Genomic DNA, 14,259 nt, shown 5'->3' with positions numbered 1-14,259 from the left:
ACAGGACTCGACAAGAAGCACCACAGTCCCTCCACAGAGCCTAGAACCTACACCTAGGACCACAGCACCCTGATGCCCCTATCTGAGCGAGTCTCCTTGCTAAAGACAGGAAAAGAACTGGAGGCTCTGTGGCTAGATGGATTGAGAGCACTGATTTTATCACGAACGTCACTGATACATCACATTTGTAACAAGGGGCTCCTCTCTAAACATGGTCACTACAGAAGCAATGTCAATACCTGGCTACTGGCCAAGCCTCGAAATTTATGAGGACAGGGCCACACGGCAGTCTATGCAAGAAGTTGGCTGATTTGGCTCTGAGTCTTCAGGGCAGAATGATGGGGGAGAGGGAGGTTGGTCACCCCTTTTGCCCCTTCATGTCCTATCAGCTGTCTCTGGGGGGGCCTTATCCTGGAGGGCCCATCTGTGTGGGTGTTCACAGATGAGAGGGATGGCACATGGTTGTTCTGGACCCCAAGAGTCTGGAAGGAGTCCCCATTCCTTTCTATTCTAGGCAGCAGATGTATTGGGGGCGGTGGGGACAGCACTGCTGTCATTCTGTTTATAGCCAAGGCCTGTGGGACCAGGGACTGACATGCATAAATGAAGCAAAGTGGTAACTGGATGTGCCAGGGGTGTCAGGCTGTGGGCAGTGGGAGTTGGATGGTGGTTCTTCCTGCCTCACCCCTGACATCTACCCTGAACCCAGAGCCTGGCAGTGGAGAGGCCAGAAGTCCCCATCTGGGGAAGGTGGGACCTCCCTGTGCAGCCTGGCCAGGCCTGATTTTGAATCCCGAAGTCACCTCCTCCTCCCGACCCAGGGGACAGTTTCTGGCTTCAGCATTTGAATGAGAGTCTGAGAATCCTAAGGAGCAGGGGGAGGCTCTGCAGGCCAAGCAGGCCTGGAGGACTGGCTCTCTCTATTCAGCGCCAACAACTACAGGCTCAGTGTTTAGAAACATTTGAATCAACAGAGGAACTGTTTATCAATATTTAAAAAAAGAAATGTAATTAGAGGTTAGCAAACCCCCAGAGCTCCTGGCCACAGATGTCAAAGGCTTCCTTGACCTGGAGCGGGGAACAGAATGCAAGCAACCGCAGACCACTCTGCCACACACCCCACTTGACAGCACTCCCTGCCAAGGCGCATAAAAGATCGTGTGGCTGACGGTGTTTCACGTAGGTCCACATTTTTTCATTCCTAGGTGGCTTTTCTGTCTAAACTGGGAAATATGGAGATTCTATTTTAAGAGCATTAATTACTCTCCAATTTTAATGAAACTAATGTGAACCAAAAAAACCCCAACTTTGAACTGAGAAAAGGAAACAAAAGCAATTTATGGGGTAATTTTGTGTTCACATCCCTCAAGCTTGCCTGAGAATATATTTGTCTGGTGCATTTATTTCTGGTCAAGAGAAGTGAATAGAAAGCTTTCTGGTGGTTTCTGGAGAATGAGGTGAGGGCTGGCCAAATCTCCCTCGAAGACGCCAGCTCAGGCCACCTGGGGCCAGAATCCCTCCTCAGGGCTCAAAGAGGTAGTGTCAGGAAGGCAAAAATAGCGCGGAGGCATTTGGCACCAGCTTTGACACATGCTTTTCTCATCCCAGGGACTGCCACGTAGGGCCCTCTTTTCTAGCTATTCTAAGTGAAAAAGAAAAAAGTAAGATTATCTGAGAACTAAATAAAAACAGTGCTATATTTTAGCCACCTTTGCTGTGATCTTCCTCCTTTTCCAAGTGCTTGTTTTGGCCTTCTTTCCTCACTTCTGTCCTTGACCCCTTTCCCCTCTGTCTGCCCCACCCCCCAAGAGCAGACACCCACATTCCAGAGCCCTGCACACGCCCCAACATCCCAGAATCAGGTTCGGCATCTCCCTCTGGAGTGACATGTTTGGGGCATACTCCCCCCCACACGGTTGTGATCTCTCCCCCTTCACTCCCCCCCACCTTGCCTGTCTGCAGGTGGCCAGGACTGTTCACATGTGAGCCAGTTCCCAGCCCTTCCAGACCTACCTGAGTGCTCATTGCAGGAGGCCCTAAGACTAACCAGCAGGGGAGATGGGGAAGGCTTCCCCGAGAAAGAAACTCTTCTGCTAAGGCCATCCAGGACAAAAGCTGATGGACCAATTTACCCTCAGGTGTTAAGAACAGACAATAGTAACATCAATCTCAAAGCCTGAAGGGACAGAGGAGGGTGGTAGGAGAGAGGGGAGGGTGGTACCTAGCAAGTCCTCCCAGCCCTCGGGGCACTCTCCCTTTGCAATGGGTGCCCCCCTGCATCAGGGAGCCCCATCAGGTCTCTCGCCAAGCCAGGCTGGGGCCACAGCTAAGTCTTACCTACAGAATCTGTGCCACTCTCTAGCTGTGTGACTCTGGTCAAGTCCTTTAAGCCCTTCTGAGCCTCAATTTCCCTCTCAGAATATGGGGACAATAGTGCCTGACCTTCCCAACTGTTCAGAGGATGAAGCCAACAGTGGTGCACACGGAGCTCTTAGTACGCTGCCCACCACACTGTAGGTCCCCCAGAATATTGATGATGATGATGGCAACTGAGCACACTGCAGGTGCTCACACCGTACACATGTGAGTTCACACAGTTTTTTAACCTTTAAGGCTCTGCGCTTGTGTATTTTCCTTTATGGCAAGGTACCCCAATTGCTGCACTAACTTCTAACAATTGGGAGCAGCTTCTCACAGCCCCCTTGTGTACAAAGGGAATCCAACCTTCTGCTGATGGACATGTAGAGTGGCTAGAAAGCATTTTATGAATTCAACGAAGGTTCCTCTCTTGTCTTTCGGGGACTGGGCCCTGTGCTTGGTGCTGGGGGGCTCCAGGCTCCCAGTGCAAAGCCAGGGATGTGCAGCTGAGGGAAGAAGGTGAGCTTTAGAGCTGAGCCTTGGAGGATGGCTGCCAGGTGGACCAACCAGGGCAGGTGTTCCAGACACAGGGACAGCATGTGCACAGGCGTGGAGGCATGAAAGAGCATGACACATTCTAGGGACAATGAGAGCTAGAGGTTGGGACTGTTAGAACAAATGGGGGTGGGGGGCAGAAATGAGGCTGAGGAGGGTAGGACCTGGCCACCAAGGCCCTCAAGCCAGCCCTGCTAGGGGGATTTATCCTGTGAGTAGAGGGAGACCTGGAGATGCAGGGCAAGGGCAGAATGAACTCAGAGCTGGTCGTGACAGAGATCAGGGCCTTGGACAGTGGAGCATGAGGGAAGGGACGAAATGCAGATTGGGTGGTTGTGCAACCAGCCATGCAGGCAAGACTGGAGGAGGCCTGCGGGGAGGTGACACCAGGGCGGGGTGGGGAGCAGGGGCTAGAAATAAACTCAGGAGCAGAGAAGGATTGGCCTTGAATCCGGACAGGACCAGGTGACAGAGAGGGAGGGGCCCAGGACAGCGTCACCTGCTGGGGGCTGGGCCCGCTGAAGCTGGGAGGGCAGGCACTTCTAGTCTCTAGATTTTTCTCTCTCCTTTAACTGCCACAATAGGAAACCAAATACCTTTAAATGTTTAATATATTTACTAGTTTTTAATCATAAAAACTGGAATGTTTTCTATTTCCTTCTCAAACAGAAAGACAAACTTATCTATATAATACATGGTCTCTCATGTATATGAATCTCTAGATTTTTATTTTCTCTTGATGTAGTTAAAAAAAAAAAAAAGTGTAGGCACCAGGATGATGTTTGGAGATGTCTCCTTGGTACCACTGAGCAGGCCCAAGCTGAGGCCAGTGGGCCAGAGCTCATCTCTTCTGTCCTAGGAGCATGACTCAAGGGCTCAAGTCAAATTGGGACATGACAGCCCTTTACTTGTGGGACCAAGAGCTTCCCTCAAAGTCAGAGGACGTGTTCTAAACCCTGAGACAATGCCACTTTGATAAAGTTTTTAAAAAAACTATTTCACTTTGCAAGACAAACAGCTAATAAAATAGATTCTTTTTTGGTAACCACCCATACACCAATCAATCTGTCACTCGAAAAACTGGTTCCCGAGAAGTGTGAAATGAGGCCACTCCATGGAGTTCTATGGGAACAGAGAGCCCCTGGGAAGTCTTCCTCTCGGACGGATCACACTTGCCACCCTTGAACACAAGGCAAGTCTCTGATTCAGCGCACAGGAAACACATAGCTAATTAGTTGCTCAACCAATACTGACTCGGAAGGTGAGCCAGGGCAGGGGATGACAGTTATACTGTTTACATACCACTGGCCCACACGATCACCTGTAATCTCACCTCTTTTTTTTTTTTTCCAATTCCATCTCCACTGAGGAGGAAAAAAAAATAAGCATTTCCCACCTATAGAGGGGGTCTTGCCATGTAAGTCAAGTCACAGGGTCTCTTCTGGGCTGTAGTCATTCAAGCTAAAATTTAAAACAAAGGGTCATTTTGATACCACCAACAAAAATCAATAGGACAAGCCTCTATTGTAGGACGCATTCCCTCTGTGCCCACCTGAGGCCACCATCATAATAATGAGACCCTCGCCTTGTTCACTTCTTGTGTCTCTAGCTCCACCTGTCTGCTTCTTATTTAATCTACCTTTATTTTTTCCTTAGCTGTAATTCCCTTTTTTTTTTTGAAGTCTCATACTGTACAGAGAATACAGTTTAAGTTATTTTAAATATTTTTTGTAACAAGATAGAATAAATGAATTAGTTAATGAGAATCTGCCCCCAAATGGCTCCAACTGAAGAATCCTGAATCCTGTTGGACTAAGAAAGAAACCAGAGTTACAAGTGCTAAATAATGAGCAGCAGTGTCTGCTCACAGAGCATTTGATAAATGTCAATTAATTTGTTTTCCTAAGTGATGGAATCTGAAAGGCCTCAAGAACAAATAAGACAAGCTGGACAATAACTCCTTTGAAAGAAACAAATGACTAAAACAAGATAATAACAGAAACAGATCAGACAAAATAATAGCTGTAATCCCATAGTGAAAATTACTTTAAAAAAATTAAGAAACACCTGGAAGTAGTAACTGACATGACAGAAACAAAAGAACAAAGAAATCAGTGATGTTGAGGATAAAATAAGACATCAAACCAAAAATATAGACAAAGAAAACAGAGGGGTAAATAGATTTGGAAAATGGGAAGTGACATCAAAGCCCTAAAATAGGCTGAGGAGAGAGAGATGAATAGGCTAAGGTGCGTAGAACAGAGTCATCAGGAAAGAAATAATACAAAAAAAGTTTCCAGGGAAGAAAGAAACAGCTCAGCCTAGAACTAAGGGACCACACTGTGCTTTTCAAGTTTAACTCTGAGAGAAAGAAATAAGCATTTTCTAGTTAAAATTTTGAATGATAAATTATCCAACAAGCAGAAGTGAAGGGAGATAAGTTCTTCTGAAATTGGATAAGAATGACAAGAGAATTGACACCATAAGATATTAAAGACAAAACGAGCCTCAGGAAAAAATATGCAATTCAAACTACATGAGCAGATTCTAACCACATTATCAGTTATGCTCCTAAACAAGATTTATTCTGTACAAGTAGGAGAAAACAAAGTCATGTAAAAATTGGGGGAGGGGAGGAAGTTGTGCACAATTATACTTTTAAAAGCAAAGAAGATTGTCTGACATTTTACAAAAGTATAAAAGACAAAAGCTGTCTTACATAACAAGAAATTAGAATTAGAATGGACCGTTCGAAGAATAAAGAATAAGTGATCTGACAAAATATAATCACTCCCAAGACTTCACCTACATTCTTTTTTTCTTTTTTTTTTTTTTTGCAGTTTTTGGCCGGGGCTGGGTCTGAACCCACCACCTCCAGCATATGGGGCTGGCGCCCTACCCCTTTGCGCCACAGGCACCGCCTTTTTTTTTTTTTTTTTTAATGAGACAGAGCCTCAAGCTGTCACCCTGGGTAGAGTGTTGTAGCATCACAGCTCACAGCAACCTCCAACTCCTGGGCTCAAGTGAGTCTCCTGCCTCTACCTTCCAAGTAGCTGGGACTACAGGCGCCTGCCACAATGCCCGGCTATTTTTTGGTTGCAGCTGTCATTGTTGTCTGGCGGGCCCAGGCTGGATTCGAACCTGCCAGCTCAAGTGTATATGGCTGGCGCATTAGCCGCTTGAGCCACAGGCGCCGCCTCACCTACATTCTAATAATTCCCAAATCCTGCTCCAGCCCAGACCTCAACTCTGAGCTCAGGATCTGAATGTCCCAGTGCCACCTGAACACATCCACACAAATGTCACACAACACTACAAACTCTGCCTTCACTCACCCCACCACTGGCCAGTGAGCAAATTCACACTTGCCTGAACTGGAAAACCTCTGAATTTATTCCTTGTCCGTTTTCATGCTACTCAGCCATTGCTCAGGCTGCCATAACAAAATTCCACAGACGGGGTGACTTAAACAACAGAAATTATTTTCTCACAGTCTGGAGGCTAGAGGTCTGAGAATAAGGTTCTGGCTGATTCAGTTTCTGGTTAGGGCTCCTCTTCATGCCCTGCAGATAGCCACCTTCTTGGCTCTTCATGTGGCCCTTACTTGGTGACCATGAGCACTCTCTGGCATCTCATAAAAATACTGATTTTATCATATCAGGGGCCCACCCTATGATCTCCTTTAACTTTAATTATAGATGTTCCTCCATTTCCAATGGGATTACATACCTACAGGTCTACTGTAAACTGGAAATATCATGAGCTAAAAATATACTTAATATGCCTAACCTACCAAATATCATAGCTTAGCCCGAGGCAGGGGAGTGAAGCAAAACTAGAGTCTGCCCTAGTAACTCTGTGCGGACAGTCTGTGACAAATACGAAGCTACCAGTACAACACCCACTGCAGCAGATGCTCCTGTTATGTTATTATACGCCCTTCAGAGGATGCATGTTGAGCCTATGTAGTAACCTTGTAACTTCCTTGACCTTCAGTTGTCTTTGAGGATGGGAGGCCATGCACCAAGGGCATGGGCTGGCCCAACCTTCCCTGAATCACGAGATTTTTCACGTGTATCCAAGCCCTAAAATCTATAAAAGAAAGGCCAGAAATTGACTCGGTGGGCTCAGTTTTGGGGACAGTGATCCGCCAAGTCTGTTGGCTGGTAAATAAAGCCACTTCCTCTTCCAACTGGTGCCTGAGAGCCTTTTTTGTCTGCGCAGGCTCCTGCTACAAGCCTACTCTACCTTAAATGTGCTCAGAACACTTACAGTTGGGCAAAAATATCTAACATGAAGCCTATTTCATGATATTAATAATTAAAAATTGTATAATAAAAACTTAAAATAATGAAAACAAAAGTACCGTTTCTACCAAATGCCCATGGCTTTCACACCATCATCAAAAGGTTGAGAAACCTGGAATTGGACCATCCAAACTGGAACCATCTGTACTTTCTTATAGAGCCCAATCTCCAAAGATAGTTACACTATGGGTTAAGGCCCTGACATGTACGATTGGGAAGGACACAAACATTCAGTCCATAACACTATCCTATGGTCTCAGATGTCCACCAGGTACGTGACCCCTGCCTTCCCGCCACCTCAGCCCGGCCATCTCCCTGCTCTCCCTGCTTCAGCTTCTGCACTGGCCTTCATGCTTAACTCTCCGCTTGTCCATCCCTTGCTCCTGTAGAATTATCTTTCCAAATGGACAACTGATCACTGAATGCCTACTAAAAGTTTTCACCGATATCATCTCATCTAATTCTCCAAGTCTCAGTGAGGCTGAGTGAAAGGCCCAGTGTTGCCCAGAGCCACATTTGCACCCAGACAGGGCTCTGAAGTGTACACTCTTTCCATGCACGTCTCTGCTTTTGCAGTCCAAACTCCTGGAAGGGTGTCAGGCCCACAGCATACACAACAATTCAGGATTGGCAGATGAACAGGTTTATATATCATCATGACTTCAGCTTCCCCTTCACCAGGACTCATGGTAAAGTTGGTTTCCCTTCTGATTCCAACTACAGAGACAAGACCCTTTGTTTTTTTTCACCTGTTTGGTGAAAATGAGAAGTAAGTATTTTGTTAATCAAACTAAAAATGCATACTTTTCCTGTTAAGGACAAGTTCTCGTGTGTAACTTCAATTATTTACTAACAAATTTAAGGGTAGAAATTTTACAAGCATAAAATGACAGAGGAACTATTCCTTTGTCTTAATTCCCCATTAGCTGATGTCCTAATCTTTGTTCACTGAGGTGGGGGCACTGTCTCACTCACTGGAAGATCAAGTTGAACCTACCAGGGGAGATAGTCACCTCCTACAGCATTCCTCAGAGAACTTTGAGGGGACAGTTCTTCTCACCAGCCATGCCTAGCAGTTACTATGAGATACTTTTGCACCTCCCTCCCAAGGTCTCAGTCAAATGCAGACAGGCTGCCTAGCGTGCTTGTCCAACCATGCTTCTCCCCCTGCCTTGCTGTGGGAGCTTAAGACCTTTCCCAAAGGCAGGCAAAAAGGTGCTTCCCAGCCTCACCCCAAGTTTCTTGTTTTGTTGTTTTTTTTTGGCAGTTTTTGGCCAGGGCTGGGTTTGAACCCGCCACTTCCGGCACTCTACTCCCTTGAGCCACACAAGTTTCAACTGAAGAATAAGGCTGATATTCTCAGTTCTGCATGAAATCTGACCCTGACACTCAGCCAGAAGGCTGTGTGACTTTGAGTACACTACCAAACTTCTCTGGGCTTGAGCTTTGTTGAAGGTACCTGGCCCCAGCATCCACATAGATAAATATATGAACCTCCTAAGTGCCAGTCCCTTTGTAAACATTATTTCTGGACCTATAAAGTCAGTGTTGTTCTCATTTTAAGAAGGGAGAAACTAAGACTTAGAGAGATACCCTACCCAAGACCATTGCTTGGTTCTGGGGAGCAGATCTGTCCAACTCCACAGCTGGTTTTGCTACCCAGGAGATGCAGAGCCTTCAGGAACCTGACCAAGCTCCAGGATCCAGGATACAGTCTCATTTGGTGCTGCACGTCATCGGGGGTCATCCTAGGTGCTGGTCTGCGGTCTTGGGCCTGTGGGCTTGAGGCCTCTTAGTAGACAGGCAGGCAGGCAGGAGCTTGCTTAGGACCTCTGCTGGCTCTGCAGACACTTGGGTAAACAGCCCACTTTCCATGCCCGGCCCCCAGGCCCAACAAGCCCTGCTCCCACTTCCTATTTAAGCCAGAGGCCCAATGAGGCCCAGCACAGCAGCTGCCAGAGCCAGGAGAACAGCACTGCAGGCCTCAGTCAGCCGGGGATGAAAGGTCCTTCTGTCTCACCATTTCCTACCGGTGCGTTTTGAACGATGATTCTGAGTGGGTTTGGAGCAGGAGCTGATCCGGCTCGCCTGGGAGTATATTGAGATGTGTAGCTGGCAGAAGGAGGCTCTGATTGAATTTTTCCCATTTCTAATCCTTGACTTGATGTGATCTTATTTTCAAGAGGGAGAAAGGCTGTAGTTTGTGAAAGGATAGGGGGAGAGCATATTTCAGAACAAGGTCTGGCTCAGAATATCAATGATCTGACATGTTTTTCTTTTCTTTTGAGAAAAGAGAAAGGCCTATAATTTCAAGGTTGTAGATACCATTTCCCCTTCAGAACCACTCCCTAAATAGTTGGTTCCTGTCATTTAATTCTGTTTTGAGAAAACATGCAGGGGATTTTTCAAAAGGGCTGGGAGGGGAGGAGAGGGGCTGTGTAGCCAGTGGGAGAAGGTCTAGGAAATGTCAGAGGCCAAAGACCCTGCTTGACAACTTTCTCACTCAGAAATGAGAGGTGAGCACTTCCCCACTTGCAGAAAGAGCAGCAGGAATTGAGAGTTGCAAGGCCCAGGGGGCTCAGGAGAGGCCTGCTTCCTTCATGTCCAGGTTCAGATGCTTGCTAGCCCAAGGTCTCAGCTCAGGTGAGCCCAGCAAGAGAGTGAAGGATAGATGTGCATGCAAGTCATCAGCCTACTGTGGTTAAAAAGGCAGGTGTCCCAGGGACAAAGGACAGACCAGGACAGCAGACCACCCTCTGCAACATCTTTGGCTAGGGCACAGAGAATGGATTGGGACTCAGCTTTCAGATTCTTCCGAAACACTTGGTTTGAACAATTTGCCAAATAAGTGTATATAAAAGGTGGGGTATGTCAGAAGGACCCTGAGGACTGCCGCACTACTAGGGATGGAGCCGTGGTAAAAGGTCGGTGGGGCGGACCGCAGGACTGGCTTAAGAAGGTGCAGAAGCAAGGAGAGCCGCACGGGGCTGCGCTAGGCAGGGAGGCGTCTGAACTTAGAAGCTGAGATCCGGCAAGGACCCAGTTGGGGAGCCGGGAGCCAAGGATGCGGCCGGTCAGCCGGGGGCGGAGCCGGAGGCGCGGTCTGAGAGCTGCGGGCGGCCAGCCCTCGGGGGCGAGGCTAGGGTCAGGGGCGGAGCCTACGAACTGGGACTGGGGCCCAAAGGTGGAGGACAGTGTCCGCAGGGCCTAGCGCCAGGTCCTTGGTCTGGGCTAGCAAGAAGTGCGGGGAGCCGGTGGCATCGTGTCCAAGGGCCTCCTCACACGAGTACTCTTCCAACTGTCCCCTCAGAAGACCGTGCTGAGTTCACGAGTGTCCCGGCTGAGCCTTCCCTCCCCGCTATCCGCAGCCGAATCCCTCTGGTTCTTCCTTTCAGTGCTTCTTTCTCCCCCAACCCACCTCGGTCCTGGGATCCACTAACCGTCTTCCGAGGCCTGGGTTCAGCTCTCCCACCCCCAAGTATCTGCGAGGCCGAGATTACACAAAGCTCCCAGGGAGAGCTCTGATTGTTCTGGTTCTCCTATCAGATCAAACCCAGGCCCTGCGGCTGGAGCTTTGAATTCCCCTCTCCCCCGCCCCCCGCACCGCGCGCCGCCGGCCGGACCTCGGTCCCGCGGTCCACGTGGAGGGCTCATCCTCCCACCGGCGATGTCCTCCCCACCTGCCAACCCTCCTCCCCGCCTCCTCACCCTGGTCCGTCCGGGTCACACAAACCCCGCCCCCATCCCCTCCGGCTGCACTTCGTCCGCCGAAACGCCCGGGCCCACACCCTCTGCTAGGCGACGTGGAGGGTGTGGCAGTGCCTCCGGCGCAGGTGGGGCCCCTCGGTCTTTGCACCTGGTTCACCTGTTCTGGGCTGCAAGGTCGGTGTCTGTGGTTGAGCTTCCGAGGTTCTTCCGGGCACCTCTGTGAACTGTTCATCTCCTTTCAGATCTTGACTCTGCGACGACTTCCCCTCTTCAGAGAGGACTACAGGTCCGAGTGGCCACTCCTCAGGTAAAACCGAGGCTTCTGGAACCCTGGCGGGGGAGGGGGAGGGAGATTGCTGCACCAAGCGTATCCTGACGGACTACTCATTAATGTTTTTATGTAAAGAGGTGTTGTGTGAGGTCGTTTAAGAAGAGGTTCTCCTGCTTGGTTAAAAAGTTTGAAAAATGCAGCTCTGGGGTCTGCATCTGGGGTAGGCCTTCTGAAGCCCCTTCCAGCCTGCCCTCAGGAGAAGTGCCGCCAGCACAGAGGGGCGTGTCTGCCACCTGCTCTATGGAAAATACAAACTTCGGCTCCTTCAATACCTGGGGAAAGGATCAAGGCAGCACTTCACAAAAATGAAGTGATACAAATTAAGTATTCCTGGAAAATGTAACCAGATAACATTGTCTACTAAGCTAGCAGAAAAAAAATTTTTTTAATGATAAAACCAAGAATTGGTAGAGATGTTGTGAAACTGGCATTCTTAAACAATTGGTGAATTGACATAACCTTGGCAGAAAGCAGTTTGGCAATATGTATCAGAAACTTTAAAGTTGACTGAGTAATTCTACTCTTGAATCCATCCTAGAGAATAATTCAAAGTACTAGGCCATTCTCAGAAATAAAAGCGGAAAGTATTGACCCTCTGACAATCTGGAACTTCAGAGCAGGAGCCAGAACAGCAAGACCATTGTAGGAACCCATCCTTTCTCAAATATTGGCAAATTAAACATTTTCAGGTCACCAGACTGGAGGCAGGGAAATGTGGAGGTCCTAAGTGGTGGGGAATGGAGGGAGATAGATAAGGCTGCCTGCATTAGGGGGAAGGTCAATGCCATCTTCACTAAGACCTCAGTGAGGGTGAAGGACAAATGTAACCTTTGGGGAACTGAAAAGATGGTGCAATCGATCTTGATTTGCAGTGGTTGTCGGGGAAGGACATGGGGGGCAGCGGGCAGAAGGGACAGAGTAGGGACTGCTACCTTACCCCCAAAGAACGTAACCAGAGTTCTAAGAAGGGACTGATACTGGATGGAGTTCATTTACATATTTTTGGATATGAGAGTCTCACTTTATGGCCCTCGGTAGAGTTCCATGGCATCACACAACCTCCAACTCCTGGGCTTAAGCGATTCTCTTGCCTCAGCCTCCTGAGTAACTGGGACTACAGGCGCCCGCCACAACACCCGGCTATTTTGGGTTGCAGTTTGGCTGGGGCCGGGTTTGAACCCACCAACCTCGGTATATGGGGCCAGCGCCCCACCGACTGAGCCACGGGCGCCGCCCACAGCTAAAGGTTTTCTTCTTGCCCACACTACACATGGGTGAGCTGGGGTCCTCTGATCTATGTGTCCTCTGATCCATTTGTCCTCACCCTGGGTCCAGGTGGGTGGAGCAGGGGAACCCTGGAAGGCCACACACTTGTTCAGAAATCCTTACATAATCCCACCCAACCACAAGGGAACTAGGAAGTGCAATCCCACCTCGTGCCTATGGACAGCAGGCTCCAGTTGCTCCAAGGGACACAGGAAGTGAGGCAAGAGTCCTGCTGTAGGCTTGGCAGGAGATGTGAACAAAAGGGAAAAGAGTCCTTGTCTCTCCTTTCAGAAGTGCAAAAGCACGTGGCGCCTGTGGCTCAAAGGAGTAGGGCGCTGGCCCCATATGCTGGAGGTGGCGGGTTCAAACCCAGCCCCGGCCAAAAACTGCAAAAAAAAAACAAAAACAAGAAGTGCAAAAGCAGATGTAGACAGGGTTACTGCTACCAGAGGGGAAGGGGTTCATTAGAACTCAGAGCCCCAGCCGCCTGGGAGCTAAGGAAGCTAAATTGGTGGCAACCATGGACCCCTTCCACTAGTCTTAGATGTGGGCAAATGACTACTTCAACGTCTTAACTAAATAAGTCCTAAGTCCCATCTTCCTGGTCAGCCCCACAGGCAGGTCAGAGGCCATTGCCAAGCTGGCAGCCCTCAGTTCAGCCTGGGCTTGGGCATCTCTCAGGGGAGGGGTTCTGTCTGGTTCTCAGAGCCAGGGCTCTAATGGTGTCATGTGCAGAGGGAGGACCTGAGTATAGCAGTGGCCTGGGATCGGAGGTCTCTGAAAGGGCTCAGGGTAGGACCCTCAGCCCTCGGTGAGAGAGACTCAGACCTCAGGCCCAACTGCCCAGGGCCGCAAGGAGGGTGATGCTGATGCCTGCTTTTATTTACTCATTCTTGCTCATTAGCATTTTAAGCTCTGCCTAGATTTTCCTCTAGGACTCAGTTTGTTAAATGTTCTTTGCTTAGAAAACTTTAGGCTGAATGTGAAATGATTCCCTTCAGAAGGATTTTAGCAAGTCGTTCTGTTTTAGGAAGGTTTGTCATCTTAATCTGTGTTCTCTGGTGCCTTGAAATGCCTACCACCCAGTCGGCCAATCCATCCCAGGAGGAAGTGCTGTACTCTCAATGCAGCCGGCAGGGGGTCTGCCTAAAGCCTGGCATTTGTGTGGACTTATGTTTCAAATTCTACTCCTACGGAAAGTATGTTGTCATTCCTTCTCAAGGAAAGTATGTTCCAAGCCTTGTTTGGCTCATGAACTATTAACATCAGCCTTTGCGTCAGGGAAGCAGGGACTTTGCTGGGACAGAGCCTCATCTACAGAGCCTGAGAGAAGCGAGACTCATCTGGCCTCTGTGCTGGGGAGGGTCTCCTGAGAGTAAAGGTGGCGCTGGCCAGCTCTGCTCACACAGCAGACAACACAGAGCCTACCTGATACAGGCAACATGACCTGCTGGGGACTAGTCCAAGGCCAGAGAAGACTCCAACACCCAGGCAAGCTCAGAGAACTTGAGGTTGGAAGCCTTGCCCGGCTAGATGCCCAGCTATTGGCGCGTGGCCTTCTGATTTTGACCTGCTCCAACTTTACCCTGTAGTGCCCCATGTGGAGAAGGCCCAGGGACAGTGTGGAGACCTCAGGCCCCTTCTTCATCCTGGAGGGAGCCTTCACCCCGCCCCCGGCCTCCTCTCCTGTCCTGGGTTCAGCCTCTGAGGGGTACTGGACAGCAGAAGCCATGG

At 49.0% G+C, this 14,259-nt stretch overlaps 1 protein-coding gene across 2 annotated transcripts in view; it reads left to right on the top strand.

Annotated features, from left to right (window-relative positions):
• The window catches only part of SMPD3 (sphingomyelin phosphodiesterase 3), a 76,058-nt gene that overhangs the window by 43,392 nt on the left and 18,407 nt on the right, over positions 1-14,259 (top strand). Inside the window, exons 1-2 of one of the 2 annotated variants that reach the window (XM_053604946.1) lie at positions 9,192-9,252; positions 11,171-11,235. The gene's annotated coding sequence lies outside the window, so the exon portion shown is untranslated. Of the gene's footprint in view, positions 1-9,191; positions 9,253-11,170; positions 11,236-14,259 lie in introns of those variants that run through there. The other variant, XM_053604941.1, reaches the window with a different exon arrangement.

Source organism: Nycticebus coucang, chromosome 2 (assembly GCF_027406575.1).
Source record: "Nycticebus coucang isolate mNycCou1 chromosome 2, mNycCou1.pri, whole genome shotgun sequence".
NCBI lineage: Eukaryota > Metazoa > Chordata > Mammalia > Primates > Lorisidae > Nycticebus > Nycticebus coucang.
Note: the sequence above shows the minus strand (reverse complement) of the source record. Positions and strands in the feature narration are given on the sequence as shown.